The sequence below is a fragment of the Bos taurus genome, chromosome X, assembly GCF_002263795.3.
Source record: "Bos taurus isolate L1 Dominette 01449 registration number 42190680 breed Hereford chromosome X, ARS-UCD2.0, whole genome shotgun sequence".
Classification (NCBI taxonomy): Eukaryota; Metazoa; Chordata; class Mammalia; order Artiodactyla; family Bovidae; genus Bos; species Bos taurus.
Genome location: NC_037357.1, coordinates 15634996 through 15649708, shown reverse-complemented (window position 1 = coordinate 15649708; position 14713 = coordinate 15634996). Strand labels below are relative to the sequence as shown.

At 37.8% G+C, this 14713-nt stretch overlaps 1 pseudogene; it reads right to left on the bottom strand.

Moving 5' to 3' along the window:
- Positions 9885 to 10801, bottom strand: OR2AF5P (olfactory receptor family 2 subfamily AF member 5, pseudogene; annotated as a pseudogene).

Here is a 14713-nt window from a genome sequence, read left to right as displayed (position 1 = left end):
CTATGTGGATTTATCCTTCTACAGATTTATGGCTTTTAAGCTCCCTTTGCACCCCCATGTCATAATACTGCGATGTTTTCTTGGACTGCTCTCTGCTCCATTTCCCACAACAGCTTACTGGAACCTCCATGAGTTTCTCCCTGTCTTCTCCTTCATTATTTCTATCTTCACACTCAATACTTGACCTCCCTAATATCCAAAATATTGAAGTCATCAAGTTAGAATTCTTATACTTCTTGTCCCTTCCTTCTACCAACAGGTATATGTTTGACTCATCACTGTCTCCTTCCCTCCTGCTTTGGTGAAAAAGAATTCCCATTATGCCTAAGATAAATTCCTCTACCTGTGCTCTGGATTCCATTTCCTTTTATTTGCTCTAAAAAATAACTTTGTTTTGTATTAACACCTCACTCCCCTTTTTGACTGACTCTTTGCTCTTATCTTGTAAGCATGTTCAAGTTCCCCCACCCTACCCAGCCACAAATGCTACTATTCCTTCTCTGGCTATCACTTTCTATTACAGTTCAACCTCTTAAAAAATGTAATGATCACTAGCTATAGTCTTCACTAGTCAGGAAAGGTCTGTATGAAAAACAGAGATTCAGGAATTAATATGTGTGGATGATGAGTTTATGTTGAAGGGAGAAATAAAAATCCATGTTAGGAGGGGTAGAGAAAGGAGTAAAAGAATACCAAAACGTGGAAGAGCAGCAAAAAAAATGTTGGGATAAACTGAAGGAAAAAAGACAATGTGGCTTTGTTACATAAAACATCTACAGAGTAGGGAAAGAAGGATGATAGAGACACACGAAAATAAATACTACACATTCCCTGAAAATGGAGTTCAAGACCCAGATGAATGAAGGATAGAGAAATGGGTAGTAAAAAATTTAGATTAATCAAAGAGGAGTAAGATCTGTTTACCCCTTTCTATCCTTTCAATTTTAACTCTCCTGTATCTGAAACTATACTTTTTTCTGCCTGTAGGAAAGAAGCTCCCACCTGCTTTCCTATCAGAGCTAACTACTGCATGCACATGGTTAGCTGATTTCACTTCCTCTTGACTTTTCAGGATCTTGCTTTAGTAACTATCCTCATGTTCCATGCTACCAGTTTTATGATGTATACACACATACACATATCTCCTGATTTGTACCAAACTCTGTTCCTTATGTTTACAATCATACAGAGGATTCTCCAATTCTAAGAACATTCATCCCTTAATCCTGATAAATTCATGAGCTATCTTATTTCTTACTTTCTGTTTATCACCAAACTTTACTAAAGAGTAGTCTACAATTGCTGCCTCTCCTTTCTCACCTCCTTCCCACCATTTAGATTCTGCAACTTCCTGTCTACTGAAATACCTAATGCTTTTTAAAACACCTTCTCCTCTGTATCTCTGAACCATTTCAGCATTGTTAATCATCCTTTCCTTTAAATTTTTTCTTCCTTTGGCTTCAATAATGTTTCAGTCTCTGGATTCTTCTAACTACCATACAAAGCTTTTGCTCCTTAATCTCCAGTTTTCTCTTCCTATCCCCGTGGGTATTTTCCAAGGAAACACCTTCTGATCTTTCTTCTGACTTTAGGCATGGTGATTTCACTCACCTCTATAATTTTAACTATCCTTTCTGTGTGGTAGAATTTCAACCTTTATCTGTATGTTTAACCTCTTAAACTTTCATATGTGTGTTTTTGATGAACAGCTTGATTTGGATGGCTTTCAAGCACTTTATATTCACTTATATCCCATTTCCCACTGACCAAAGCCAGCAGATCCCCTTCTTTCTTTCCTTTGTTAAGTGTTGCTCTCTTCTTACTCACTCAAATAAAACATTTTGGACTTATCTTTGATTCATTCATTCACTCTTTCGGTAAAGATTTGAGAGTCTACTATGTTACTCCTTTTTAAACTTCCAAAGGCTTACTTTTTCCTATAGAATAAAAGATAAACTTAAGTGAATAATAGGCTCTACAACATGCCCCCACCTTACCAATGAACAATACTTGCAGCCCATCCTTCAGCCAACAGGAACTAGCCATTCTGAAAATACACCCCATGACAGGCATTTACATGTGTATGAATTTTTCCCTGCCATTTGGAATATGATCATATCCATCCCATACCATTAAATGCTACCCATACTTCTTAACCCAGCTCGAATTCTTATGCGTTAAAGAAATAACCTACATTTCTTCTTCAGTTCAGTTCAGTTCAGTCGCTCAGTCGTGTCCGACTCTTTGTGACCCCATGAATCGCAGCACGCCAGGCCTCCCTGTCCATCACCAACTCCCGGAGTTTACTCAGACTCACGTCCATCGAGTCAGTGATGCCATCCAGCCATCTCATCCTCTGTCGTCCCCTTCTCCTCCTGCCCCCAATCCCTCCCAGCATCAGAGTCTTTTCCAATGAGTCAACTCTTCGCATAAGGTGGCCGAAGTACTGGAGTTTCAGCTTCAACATCAGTCCTTCCAATGAACACCCAGGACTGGTCTCCTTTAGAATGGACTGGTTGGATCTCTTTGCAGTCCAAGGGACTCTCAAGAGTCTTCTCCAACACCACAGTTCAAAAGCAGCAATTCTTTGGTGGTCAGCTTTCTGTATAGTCCAACTCTCACATCCATACATGACTACTGGAAAAACCATAGCCTTGACCAGACAGATCTTTGTTGGCAAAGTAATATCTCTGCTTTTGAATATGCTATCTAGGTTGGTCATAACTTTCCTTCCAAGGAGTTAGTGTCTTTTAATTTCATGGCTGCAATCACCAAATGCAGTGATTTTAGAGCCCCCCAAAATAAAGTCTGCCACTGTTTCCACTGTTTCCCCATCTATTTGCCATGTAGTGATGGGACCGGATGCCATGATCTTCGTTTTCTGAATGTTGAGCTTTAAGCCAACTTTTTCACTCTCCTCTTTCACTTTCATCAAGAGGCTCTTTAGAAAGTTCCTCTTCACTTTCTGCCATAAGGGTGATGTCATCTGCATGTCTGAGGTTATTGATATTTCTCCCAGCAATCTTGATTCCGGCTTGTGCTTCTTCCAGCCCAGCGTTTCTCATGATGTACTCTGCATATAAGTTAAATAAGCAGGGTGACAATATACAGTGTTGATGTACTCCTTTTCCTATTTGGAACCAGTCTGTTGTTCCATGTCCAGTTCTAACTGTTGCTTCCTGACCTGCATATAGGTTTCTCAAGAGGCAGGTCAGGTGGTCTGGTATTCCCATCTCTTTCAGAATTTTCCACAGTTTATTGTGATCCACACAGTCAAAGGCTTTGGCATAGTCAATAAAGCAGAAATAGATGTTTTTCTGGAACTCTCTTGCTTTTTCTATGATCCAGCGGACGTTGGCAATTTGATCTCTGGTTCCTCTGCCTTTTCTAAAACCAGCTTGACCATCTGGAAGTTCACGGTTCACATATTGCTGAAGCCTGGCTTGGAGAATTTTGAGCATTACTTTCCTAGCATGTGAGATGAGTGCAATTGTGTGGTAGTTTGAGCATTCTTTGGCATTGCCTTTCTTTGGGGTTGGAATGAAAACTGACCTTTTCCAGTCCTGTGGCCACTCCTGAGTTTTCCAAATTTGCTGGCATATTGAGTGCAGCACTTTCACAGCATCATTTTCAGGATTTGAAATAGCTCAACTGGAATTCCATCGCCTCCACTAGCTTTGTTTGTAGTGATGCTTTCTAAGGCCCACTTGACTTCACATTCCAGGATGTCTGGCTCTAGGTGAGTGATCACACCATCGTGATTATCTGGGTCATGAAGCTCTTTTTTTGTACAGTTCTTCTGTGTATTCTTGCCACCTCTTCTTAACCACAAATAATTTATCTGTTTTCTTTATATGTGTAACATACCATTGTTTCCTTATAGTACATGTCCATTATTCATATGTCATAACTTTTTTTTTGACGTTCTTGTTGTTGAAAAGGAGGAAGAGACTACAACAGAGAGGAGGATTTTTGGTAAAATATTATCATAAAAATGTTTGAAAGATAGGAGATCTGAATTGGAGGGCATGATCAAGGATGTCAATTAGGGAGGAGAACAGCTTGGATTTGTAAACTAAAGATGTGGTGCCCTTTCTTCATTCTTCATAAAGCAGAGTGGTTTTGGAGTAGAGGGACATTTAAATTACATCTCAGGAAAGGGAAAAGGGCCAGAGATAATTGGAAATTGACCAGTAAAGCTGAATACTCAGAAATTGTGTGCAAAAATGTAGACTTGAAAGATTATTTGGAAGCATATGCTAACACTTTGCAATATGCTTACATAAAAGGGAGGTGATCCAGTAGGTTGACAGGATTTATATGCAAGAGAGAGTAGAGTTCCGACATATAAAATGAAAGATAGCACTTTTTCTTATCATGCAATGGTAAAAGCTGAAATTAATTTCTTAAAAGCTTGGAAATTTGGCAGAGGTAAATGGAGGATGAGCAAATTCATATAAGTAAGAGAAGGTAGTGAAAACAATGAGGAATGGTCAAGGAAAGAGAAGCCCAGCTTTCATTTCAAGCTGTCAGAGAGGATTGGTACAGATGAAAAAATAATTTGAAGAAAGCTCTCAAAGAAAAAAATGAAGCCAAATGCTTTGAAGAAAAAAATAGATATTTTCGATTTCAGAACAAACTAATGGAGAGCACAGAAAAAAATAGAGAAATTAGAACATAGGTAGGGAAAATCAAAGTGCAAATGACACATGTCTGCAATAGACAGAAAGCCTGGGTAATATAGGGAAGAAGCAAAAGCAAGCAAAGCTACTGACATTTTTTTCATGTGTATGAAGAGAAGATTGCCATGTGTTTGAGAGATTATAGACAGTTAGGTTAAGGTGACTTTAAGTCAGTTATGAGAGTCTTTTATGGATCTATAATGCAGGAAAGAATATAGGCTAATATGAAAAAATAAGCAGCAAGTGAAAGAGTGACTCAGCAACAGACTTCACAGCTCAAGTGTGAGTGAGCACCATGAACAAGTTGTTGATGAGAAAATTGAATTCTGCTGCCTTATGGATGCAGCACAATGGAAAATCTACAAGCTTTAGAGTTAGAGATGGGTTTGAGTCCTACTTTTATTTTTGGCAAATCTTTGTAACTTCCAAGTCCTTGAATTTCTCATCTGTAAAGTGACTTCATGTTGTTGTGAAACTCAAATTGAACGATCTTTGTGACCATATCTTGAAAAAAATTTAGATATTATTATTCTAGGACTTTTTTTACATGGGCTGAGCAAACGTTTATTTGTGGGTGTCTTCCTGTCCTCCCCTGTCTTCACTGAGATATGACTGACATACAACCTTGTGTAAGTTTAAGGTGCACAACATAGTGGTTTTAGACATGTACATATTGCAAAGGGATGATATCTGTAGTTTTCCGTGGTTTTATGGGATAAGCAGGAAGTAACTGATATGATAGAACAGGGAAGGTTAGTGGCATTTGAGCAAAGAAAAAGAAACTGGGAATCACTGACATTACTAAACAGTATTTTTAGAAATCTTTTTATTAAGGCTCGTGATGGCACTATTCCTGATGCATGAGATGCAGTAGTATGTCTAAACAAGTGACAGGTGACCAGTGAACTGCAGAGATCACGTGAGAAGCCAGAGGATCTTTATTATCTTTAAATAAATGTATTTTATTTGAGCAAAATGCAATTTTATATGCCGTACACACCTATTGTGGGTTACAGAAAGGGCTGTAATACATAAATAAAACACCCAACTAAGTAACTTTGGACCTGGCTCTCTTCATATTTCTCTGTGCTCACTGAATGGTAGGAAAGAAATGAATGATGCTCAGGATGAGATCACCCGGCCCTGAGGCCCCTTACTATATTTGTGCGAAAGATCCTGCTTTGGAGAAAATGCATGTTGAATGTGAGTGAAATTGCATGTCAAAATGAAAGAGGAAGGTTTATTCTAATGACCCGAGTTTCTTCCAAATCTGTATTGCTACAGTCTTAGTTTGAGTTTGTTGTTGAAGCCTCCTAATGGGCCCTATATCCAGTCTTCCATGTCTTCAATCAATTTTACACATTTATTGTAGAAGTTGGGGCTTCCCTCATAGCTCAGTTGGTAAAGAATCCGCCGGCAATGCAGGAGACCCTGGTTCGATCCCTGGGTCGGGAAGATCTGCTTGAGAAGGGAAAGGCTACCCCTTCCAATATTCTGGCCTGGAGAATTCCATGGACTGTATAGTCCATGGGGTGGGAAAGAGTGGGACAAGACTGAGTGACTTTCACTTTCACTTTCATTGTAAAAGTGAGCTTTTAAAAACACGATTCTGAGCATGTTACCGATCAGCTCAAAAAGTTTCAGTAGTTATCCATCACCTATAGCACGGCTCAGCAATTTTTTTTTCCTGCAAAGGGTCAGATTGTTGTTGTTTTGTTGTTGTTTAGTTGCTAAGTTGTGTCCAACTCTTTATGACCCCATGGACTATAGCGTCCCAGGCTTCTCTGTCCATGGGATTCTCTAGGCAAGAATACTGGAGTGAGTTGTCATTTCTTTCTGCAGGAGATCTTCTTGACCCAAAGATCAAACCCAGGTCTACTGCATTGGCAGGTGAATTCTTTACCACTGAGCCACCTGGGAAGCCCTAAAAGGGTCAGATAGTAAGTGTTTTAGGCTTCACAGACAACACACAGACTTTGTCAAATTGTCTTCTTAGGTTTTTTTTTTTTTTCCAGTTCAGTTCAGTCGCTCAGTCATGTCCGACTCTTTGTGACCCCATGAACCACAGCACGCCAGGCCTCCCTGTCCATCACCAACTCCTGGAGTTCACCCAAACCCATGTCCATTGAGTTAGTGATGCATCCAATTAGCATCCATTAAAAATTTGAAAACCGTACTTAGCTGTGGGCTACACAAACCAAGAGCTGGATTTGGCTCTTCAGACTGTAGTTTGTTGACCTATAGAATAAATGAAGTGCAAGCTTTATATATAGCATAGCAATCTTCCCATAATCTGGCCTTCTGCTTTCTTCTCAGGTTTTATATTTTGCCAAAACACGTCCCACACCCTCTGCTGTGGGAACTGAATTGGCAGTATCTGAGAGTTCAGCAACCTGGGTTTTATATCTCTGTTCTTGTTCACACTGCATCCACTATAATTGTCATTCCTTATCCAACTGGCAAACTCTTCCTTTCTCAAGGCTCTACTAAAGGTGTCATGTCTTCTAGTAAATGTTTCCTGACTGCCCAGTTAGAACTGATCTCTGTGACTTTTATAAATATGGATCGCAGTATCTGTAGCACTTCACTGTGTTTATTTACTCCCCAACTCCAATGTGAGCCTCTCAAAGGCAAGAGAATGACTTACTTGGATTTGTATCCTTAACATACAGTAGCCACTTTAAAAATCTTAATGGAATGAATGACCCCAAGCTTTCTGTTAAGAAGTCATCCAACACCAGCAATAACATAAAAAGAAATGAAGAGAGGCTTAGCAGTCCTCTGAATTGTGCATGACCCATATATAGAAGTAAGTTACTACTTTTTTTAGTCTCTAGAGAAGCTCCCTGAGTCCCATTCTTACTTCTTCTGAAGATTTCCTCATATACCCATCAGGGCATGACAGTGGTTACACAGATCCTCATGGCAGATTTTTTTTTTTTTTTTTTTTGATCATAATGCTGTCTAATAGTGCCTGTCCAAAGTGGGACTCAGAACCTATCTTTCAATAAACATACTAAAAAAAATTCTCCTAAGGCCTTTAGTATTATTAGTGATAGAATGATGACCTAAATAGGTGTTGGTGAGCTGCCCTTGGAATGTTGCTATCCTGTCTCAGTGGGGAAAACGTGCTCTGAGTTCCAAGCTGATGACTTATGAGTTAACTTTTGGACATAACTCATTCCTAAGTTTGAGGCTGTCTCTACTTAAAATATATCAAGCGTAGGTCAGAGGAACTGGAATAGGAGTCAACCAGATTAAGAGTAAAGCCATAAAAGTGAGAGCCAAAGGGAAATATGATATTACTGTGTTTCTAAAATTGGAAAATGGGACTGATGAGGCTCCTCATTGTACACCCTGGAGAAAATGATGCATAAATGAAATTGATTTTAAAAAGCAAAGAATAGGAATATTTGGAAGCTTTTAGAAAATAACAGTAGTATCTAACATTTATTGAATGCTTACCATGTGCCAGGAACTGCTCTAAGAACTTTAAATAGATAATCATATCAATTTAATTTTTCCAACAGCACAATAAGAAGGGTACTATTATTATTTTTATTTTATGGGTGGAGAACTTGATGCACAGAGCAGTTACTTGCCAAAGATGCCATAGCTAATAAATAGTGGAGCTTAAATATGAACCCAAGCTTTCTGACTCCATTGGCAACAATCCAAATGGCTTCAATTATATATGGAACCATCAACAAAGCACAGTGTTGAATATAATTACATATATTATACCTTTATAATTTATTATATATTTTTTATATATTATAAAGTATATATAAATTATAAAATATAGAATATATTATAAAAGTATAATATATGTAATTATAATATAAAGATAAGATAGTTGGATGGCATCACCAATTCAATGGACATGAGTTTGAGCAAGCTCTGGGAGTTGGTGATGAACAGGGAAGCCTGGCATGCTGCAGTCCATGGGGTCACAAAGAGTCAGACACAGCTGACTGACTGAACTGAACTGAATATATAACACATAATATATAAGTATATTATATGTGCATATATACAGGTATATATATCATTTCTCAGATAATATACCTTCAAAATAAACAACCTTCAGAAAGTGAAGAAAAAGGCTAATGACAGAAAGTATTGTGACCAGATACCCATCTACCCAAGAGAAGCCTCTAGGAATAAAGGAAATTTTAGAAGACATATCTACCTTCTGAATGTGCTGTGGCAAAAGGTTTCTGGAGTCAATCAACTTAAGATGAGAAAAAGAATCAGCAAGTTACCATAATACAAAGTATAAAGTAAATGTTGCTTGGCAACAATAGGAACTGCATATGGCATCTTATTAAATTGGGGAAAAAGAGAAAAATATTCACAATCTTGGCCATGAAGGCTCTTGGGTAGAGCAGAAATGCTCATGAATGTGTATGAGAAGTGGGAGTAGAAATGACCAGAGGGTCACTAAAGCACATCACGGAAGAGAAGGCAGAGAAATAGGAGAAGGCAAAAGAATAACAATTTCAGTTTAGACATTTTCATAGGAAATTGATATGATGGAAATTTAATATATGCAGAAATAAATGTTGGTTGAGAAAATATTTATTAATATGTATAATATGCAAACTATTTTAAAATAAGGAATTATAAACATAAATTAGAATAATTTTTTAAAAAACACTTTCAAATGATAAACATGTTTTAAATACAAAAGTTGCTTATTGCCATGAGATAGTATCACCTACATGTGGGGTGTGAGGGGTCATTTGTCCATCAGGTTCAAATTGGGTCAGACATCTCTAAAATGCGATATGAGGAGCAAATGCTATATTCTGGTTGCATGACCACTGTCCTATATATGAATTCTGTCTACCTTGTGTGGCAAATACAAAGATGTTTGTTTGCAAAAATCTTGTGCTCTATACCCCAGAAAAAAACTCCTTGATGGGCTACTATGGCTGTAGCCATCATCTTTGCTTCCCTAATACCATTATTCTCTTTGTGAACTATTTCAGGCACATTCATGGCCTTAACGCTTCACATGGCTTGACAAAATGTTAACTCTCATGGTATACTTGTTAATGAGTTCCTAGTGATGACCACAGAAAGAATGCTTACTCAGGTTTTGTTGTTGTTGCTGTTTTTAAATACGTAAACTGAAATTTTATGGACTGAGTTTTCACTGTTTTTCTGGCATGTTGGAGAGGCTTATAAAGAGAGCCATTAGGATTTTTCATTTCCTTTGGCTAACTTCCTAAGATCTCCTTTTACGTCCTTATTTCTCAGAGTGTAAATGAGGGGATTTAACATGGAGGTGACTGTTCCATAAAATATTGAGATGACTTTGTCCTCTTCTTGATATTCTTTTGACTGAGGTTTCAGTAACATGTAGATGGCTGTCCCATAAAATATGGTGACCACAGTTAGATGGGATCCACAAGCGGAGAAAGCTTTGAGTCTGGCCTCCACAGAATGGGTCTTTAGCACGGCAACCACAATGCGAGTAATAGATGAGGATGCAAGTGAATGGCAGGGGCAGTGTGAACACACTGATAACCAGACCCAGAATTAGACTGACAGGGGTGTCTGAGCAGATAAGCTTCAGCAGGGCTGGGATCTCACAGGTAAAGTGGTTGATGAAATAATGCCCACAACCATGAGCAGGGCTTGCGATGATTGGTGTGACTGCTACTAAGAAGGCACTAGTCCAGGTTCCCAAGGCCAACTGTATGCAAACCCAATTGTTCATAATGACGGTGTAACGCAGGAGATTGGAGATTGCAACAAACCTGTCATAAGCCATGATAGCAAGGAGGAGACACTCTGTCATCCCCAAAAAGAGGAATGTGGTCATCTGGGCCTAACAGCTGGTATAGGAAATAGTAGGGAAGTCCCTGAAGCATTGGGCCAGCACATATGGCTCCCAGCTGGTAGACTAACAGATATCAAGGAAGGATAAATTACTGAGAAAAAAAATACATGGGGGTATGATGTTGAGAATCCCATCTCACTACAATAAGGTTGTTCCCAAACACTGTGACCAGGTAGAAAAACAGCAGTCCTAAGAAGAAGGCAACCTGGATTTGAGGCTGTTGGGAAAATCCAACAAGGATGAATCCAGTCACCTCAGAGGCATTATCTTTCTTTACACTGCCTATTTATTTAGTTGTCTCAAGTACTAGGGAAAGAAGACAAAACATCATGTTACTTAAATGAAGAAATAGGAAGAGTAGCATCTCAATACCTTATTAGAAGCCATGTTCTGGATTAGTGTGTGTCATTCATTTTACTGGGTTAGACTCAGCTGTTCAAGTGTCCAGTGGTGGAAATAGAGGTTCTCTCTTTGTTTTTCTGTCTTACAGAACTGTATATGATCAGGAAAGGCTTATTACGTTGTTTGGACTGTTAGGTACCCCTTAGATCATGTAAGACACATTTGATCAAGTAAGTGGGTTGGTCATGTAAGACACTATTAAACATCAATAGTGGGTTAAACAGAACTATTACACTCATAAAGGGGCATAGCTAGATGATTGACTATATTCTTAACCAAAAAAAGGCAAATATGCTATATCTCCCCACCCAAAATGCTTGTTTATAGTCAGTTTTATTTAAGCTGGTTCATTAATTAGCAAGTAATAATTTTTAAGTTTAAGCTCAATGATCCAGTTGTGAATTCTTGGAATACTTCTTTGCTTTTAAACTTTTGTTTTGTTCATATATAATAGTAAAACCACCTATGCATGTAAATTAAAAAGTGCATATGTAGCTAAATCTATTACTCAGTTCAATGGAAAAGCATCACCAGCCAAAATGACATGAAATAAACCAAGTAATGTGTGGGTTTACTGAAATCTCACTCTGTTTAGTTGTCCTAACAACTATTTTCAAATGACAGAAACTTACTATGTGTAGGTCCTGCCATCTCCATATAGTTCAGAACAAAAGCTTAAAGGGTGATGGGAAAATCTTATTAGATAAAACATTTCATGAAGACGACAGTTACCAGAAATTGTGAAGGGAGACAAGGGAAATCTTGGAATACATGTTTCCAGAAATGTTCAGAAAAAAAGAAAAAAGACAGAGCTTTCCTAGTTTTATATGATTTCAGTAGGGAGTGAAAGAGATGACCCATCGAAGTCCCTTTTGGCTTTATGATTTTCTTATTTAGACACAGAATCAAACCTCTCCTTAACTGTATAGTTATGTTCGTGCTATATACATAATTAGGTAATTCTTCATGCTAAATAGGCAGAATGTTGAAATACAGAGAGAAGGCAAGGGAGTCACCTGGATCCACTAATAAGCTGCAACATCTTGAGAAATTCAGTTTCCTCACACATAAAACGGGAATATCACCTAGCCCCTGGCAGAACTGTTCCAAGAATTCAGTTCAGTTTAGTCACTCAGTTGTGTCCGACTCTTTGAGACCCCGTGGACTGTAGCATGCCAGGCTTCCCTGTCCATCACCAGCTCCCAGAGCTTGCTCAAAGAATTAGACAAGATTATTTCTATAAAGAACCTAACACAGTGCTGAGTACAAGTATACCACCCAAGATACATTAGCTCCCTTCCCACTTTCACGGCCCATGAAGACCTTCCCGTCAGCTTGGATTTCATCCTTGTAAACATGTGCCAAAATGTCATGTCATTGTACCTTTCTTTGTAAGGTTATCATGTTACCAGAAAGAATACCATCTGAAGTTTTTGGTTTGAGTAACAACTAAAGAAAGTTTGAGTATGTAAGTCATTAAAATTTGTTCCTAATGGTAGGCGGGAAAAGACATATAAAGAGATGAAAATTACTCAGACTTAGGGCTGGAGGACAGCAACAGAGAAGTGCACCTCATTCATAACAGAAGCATTTTGCAGTTGGCGACACCCCCACAAATGACTAATCTCCAAGAAGAAATTTGATTCTTTCAACTGCAAGGAAAAGAAGTTTAATACAAGCAGCTGTGGTAATAAATCTTCCTATCAGTTGTGGTTATAAGGTTGGAAAATCTTGAGTTAACGGTGCTGGTGAATCATGCCCATTTATTTCTACTTGTTAAATATCTTTTTCTTTTATTTACCCAGAGTTGGCTTATAATAAGGCTACCATGAAAGGTTGGTGTCTAAAAGACAATAGAAACATTCATTTTCTAGCATAATAATAATAATAATTAATAATAATATAAATGTCAATTCATGACATGTGGTTTTTCTTTGCCTGTACAAATATTAGAATACTATTTCTTCTAGAAGTGTCCAAAATTCTGTTACTTTGTTCCCAGCAAACACAAAAATAAATTGAGAAAATGTCCTTTCTGAATACATTGAGATATTTTTAAAGCATTTGTGTTTGCCAAAAATGTATAATCTACTTACAGACCAAAAATATTTAAGTAGTATTAAAAGAAGCCACAATTCAAAGGCAAGAAGGAACTTTGGAAATTTGGATAATCTTGTGGTGGGTTTGAGAATTTATAAGCTCAGTCTTGAAGAACAATTTCCACTTTGGGGATTTAGGAGATATCCCTGCTTTGTAATTAAGTTGCCTAATGCAAATAGAGAAGAGAGAAAACAAATAAGGAGGAGGAGACATCTGCTGTATTTAGCTCATTAAAATAATGTTCACTTTTCTCCTAACTTGATTAATGAGCATTTCAGTGAATGCTCCCTATAGCGATGATTCTAGTCAGTAAATATGGTGGCAGTTGGGAACCAGCACTGCTTTTCCTCAAAGGAGAAACTTTCTTCTGCCTGTAGCTCTTCATTTACTTACTTTTCTGATAACAAGTTAAATATTCAGGTAAGTGCTATAAAGAATTTATATTGAGGAATTTGGGGGATGAAGATGTACATCAAAGTATGATTATGTAACTTAACTTTTGTGTTTACTGGATCCTCCAAAGATATACTATGGTTGTCAGTCCAGTTCTCTCTCAAGTATAATTGTGAGTTCAATTTAGTTTTTTTTAACTTGAGGGACCTTTGTCTCTGTATAATGGAAATAAGACTGAGTGTACATTTTGGAAGCTATAAGCCCCTGGATTTAGCGACCATATCTGAGTCATTTCCATTTTCTTTGGAACTCTACCTTGCACAGAGAAAACTCTTCAAAGATGTTTGTTGAAATAAAAGCTCTTGATGTCACTTTAACTAAATGGATTCTTCCATTCAGGTATTTTTTTACATTGCATTTAACCATACAATTTTTTTTTCTGAATTTTTTCCTTTCTGGCTGCCCTGTGTAGCACATAGGAATCTTAGTTCCCTGACCAGCGATCAAACCAGCAAAGTCTTAACCATCAGATCATCAGGGAAGTCTCTTTTCCTGAAATTTTTACTTGTCGATTTCTTTGTACCAAAAAAGTGTATCACCTGACGGAGCAGTGCTCTGTAGAAATACAACATAAGAGAACTTTCACCCAGTTAGTCACATCATAGCAGGTTCTGTGGGTTACTCTCTCCACAGAGTGTTGATGATAAAGTTCTGCTTATGTGAGATATTAATTCCTCAAGAATTTTCTTTGTGATTCTATCCTGGGGACTTTCTGACACCCATATATTAAAAATATATTAAACCTTTGTGGAAATCCACAAAACATGAAGGCGAATAGGATGATGAACATTTGTAGTAGCACACAAATTGAAAGAAATTGCAATGCCGCCAAAGAAATATTTCATGGAGAACATGATTGATGCTTCCCTGATGAAGATTATAGAACGGACATAGAGGCACAGTACAATAGGAATGGAAAGCTTCAGCTGTCCAGGCATCTGATGGAAATCTCAGTCTGGTAAAGAGCAGGGCATCTGATAAATTTGGGATTTGCCTTGCTGACAATTTCATTTCTCAGAAGGTTAAAGAAGCATTGAGGGGAAATGATGCTATGGATTTAATTATGATGGAATGGACCGGAATCTTGGACAAAATAACCATATCATCTGGGAGTTCATAATAGAAAGAAAGGCTATGGCCAATACTTCTAAAAGGGAAGTTGGCTATGAAACCAGATAGCTTTTCTCTGAATCTTTTAATTTCAAATTTCTTAAACACTCTGATG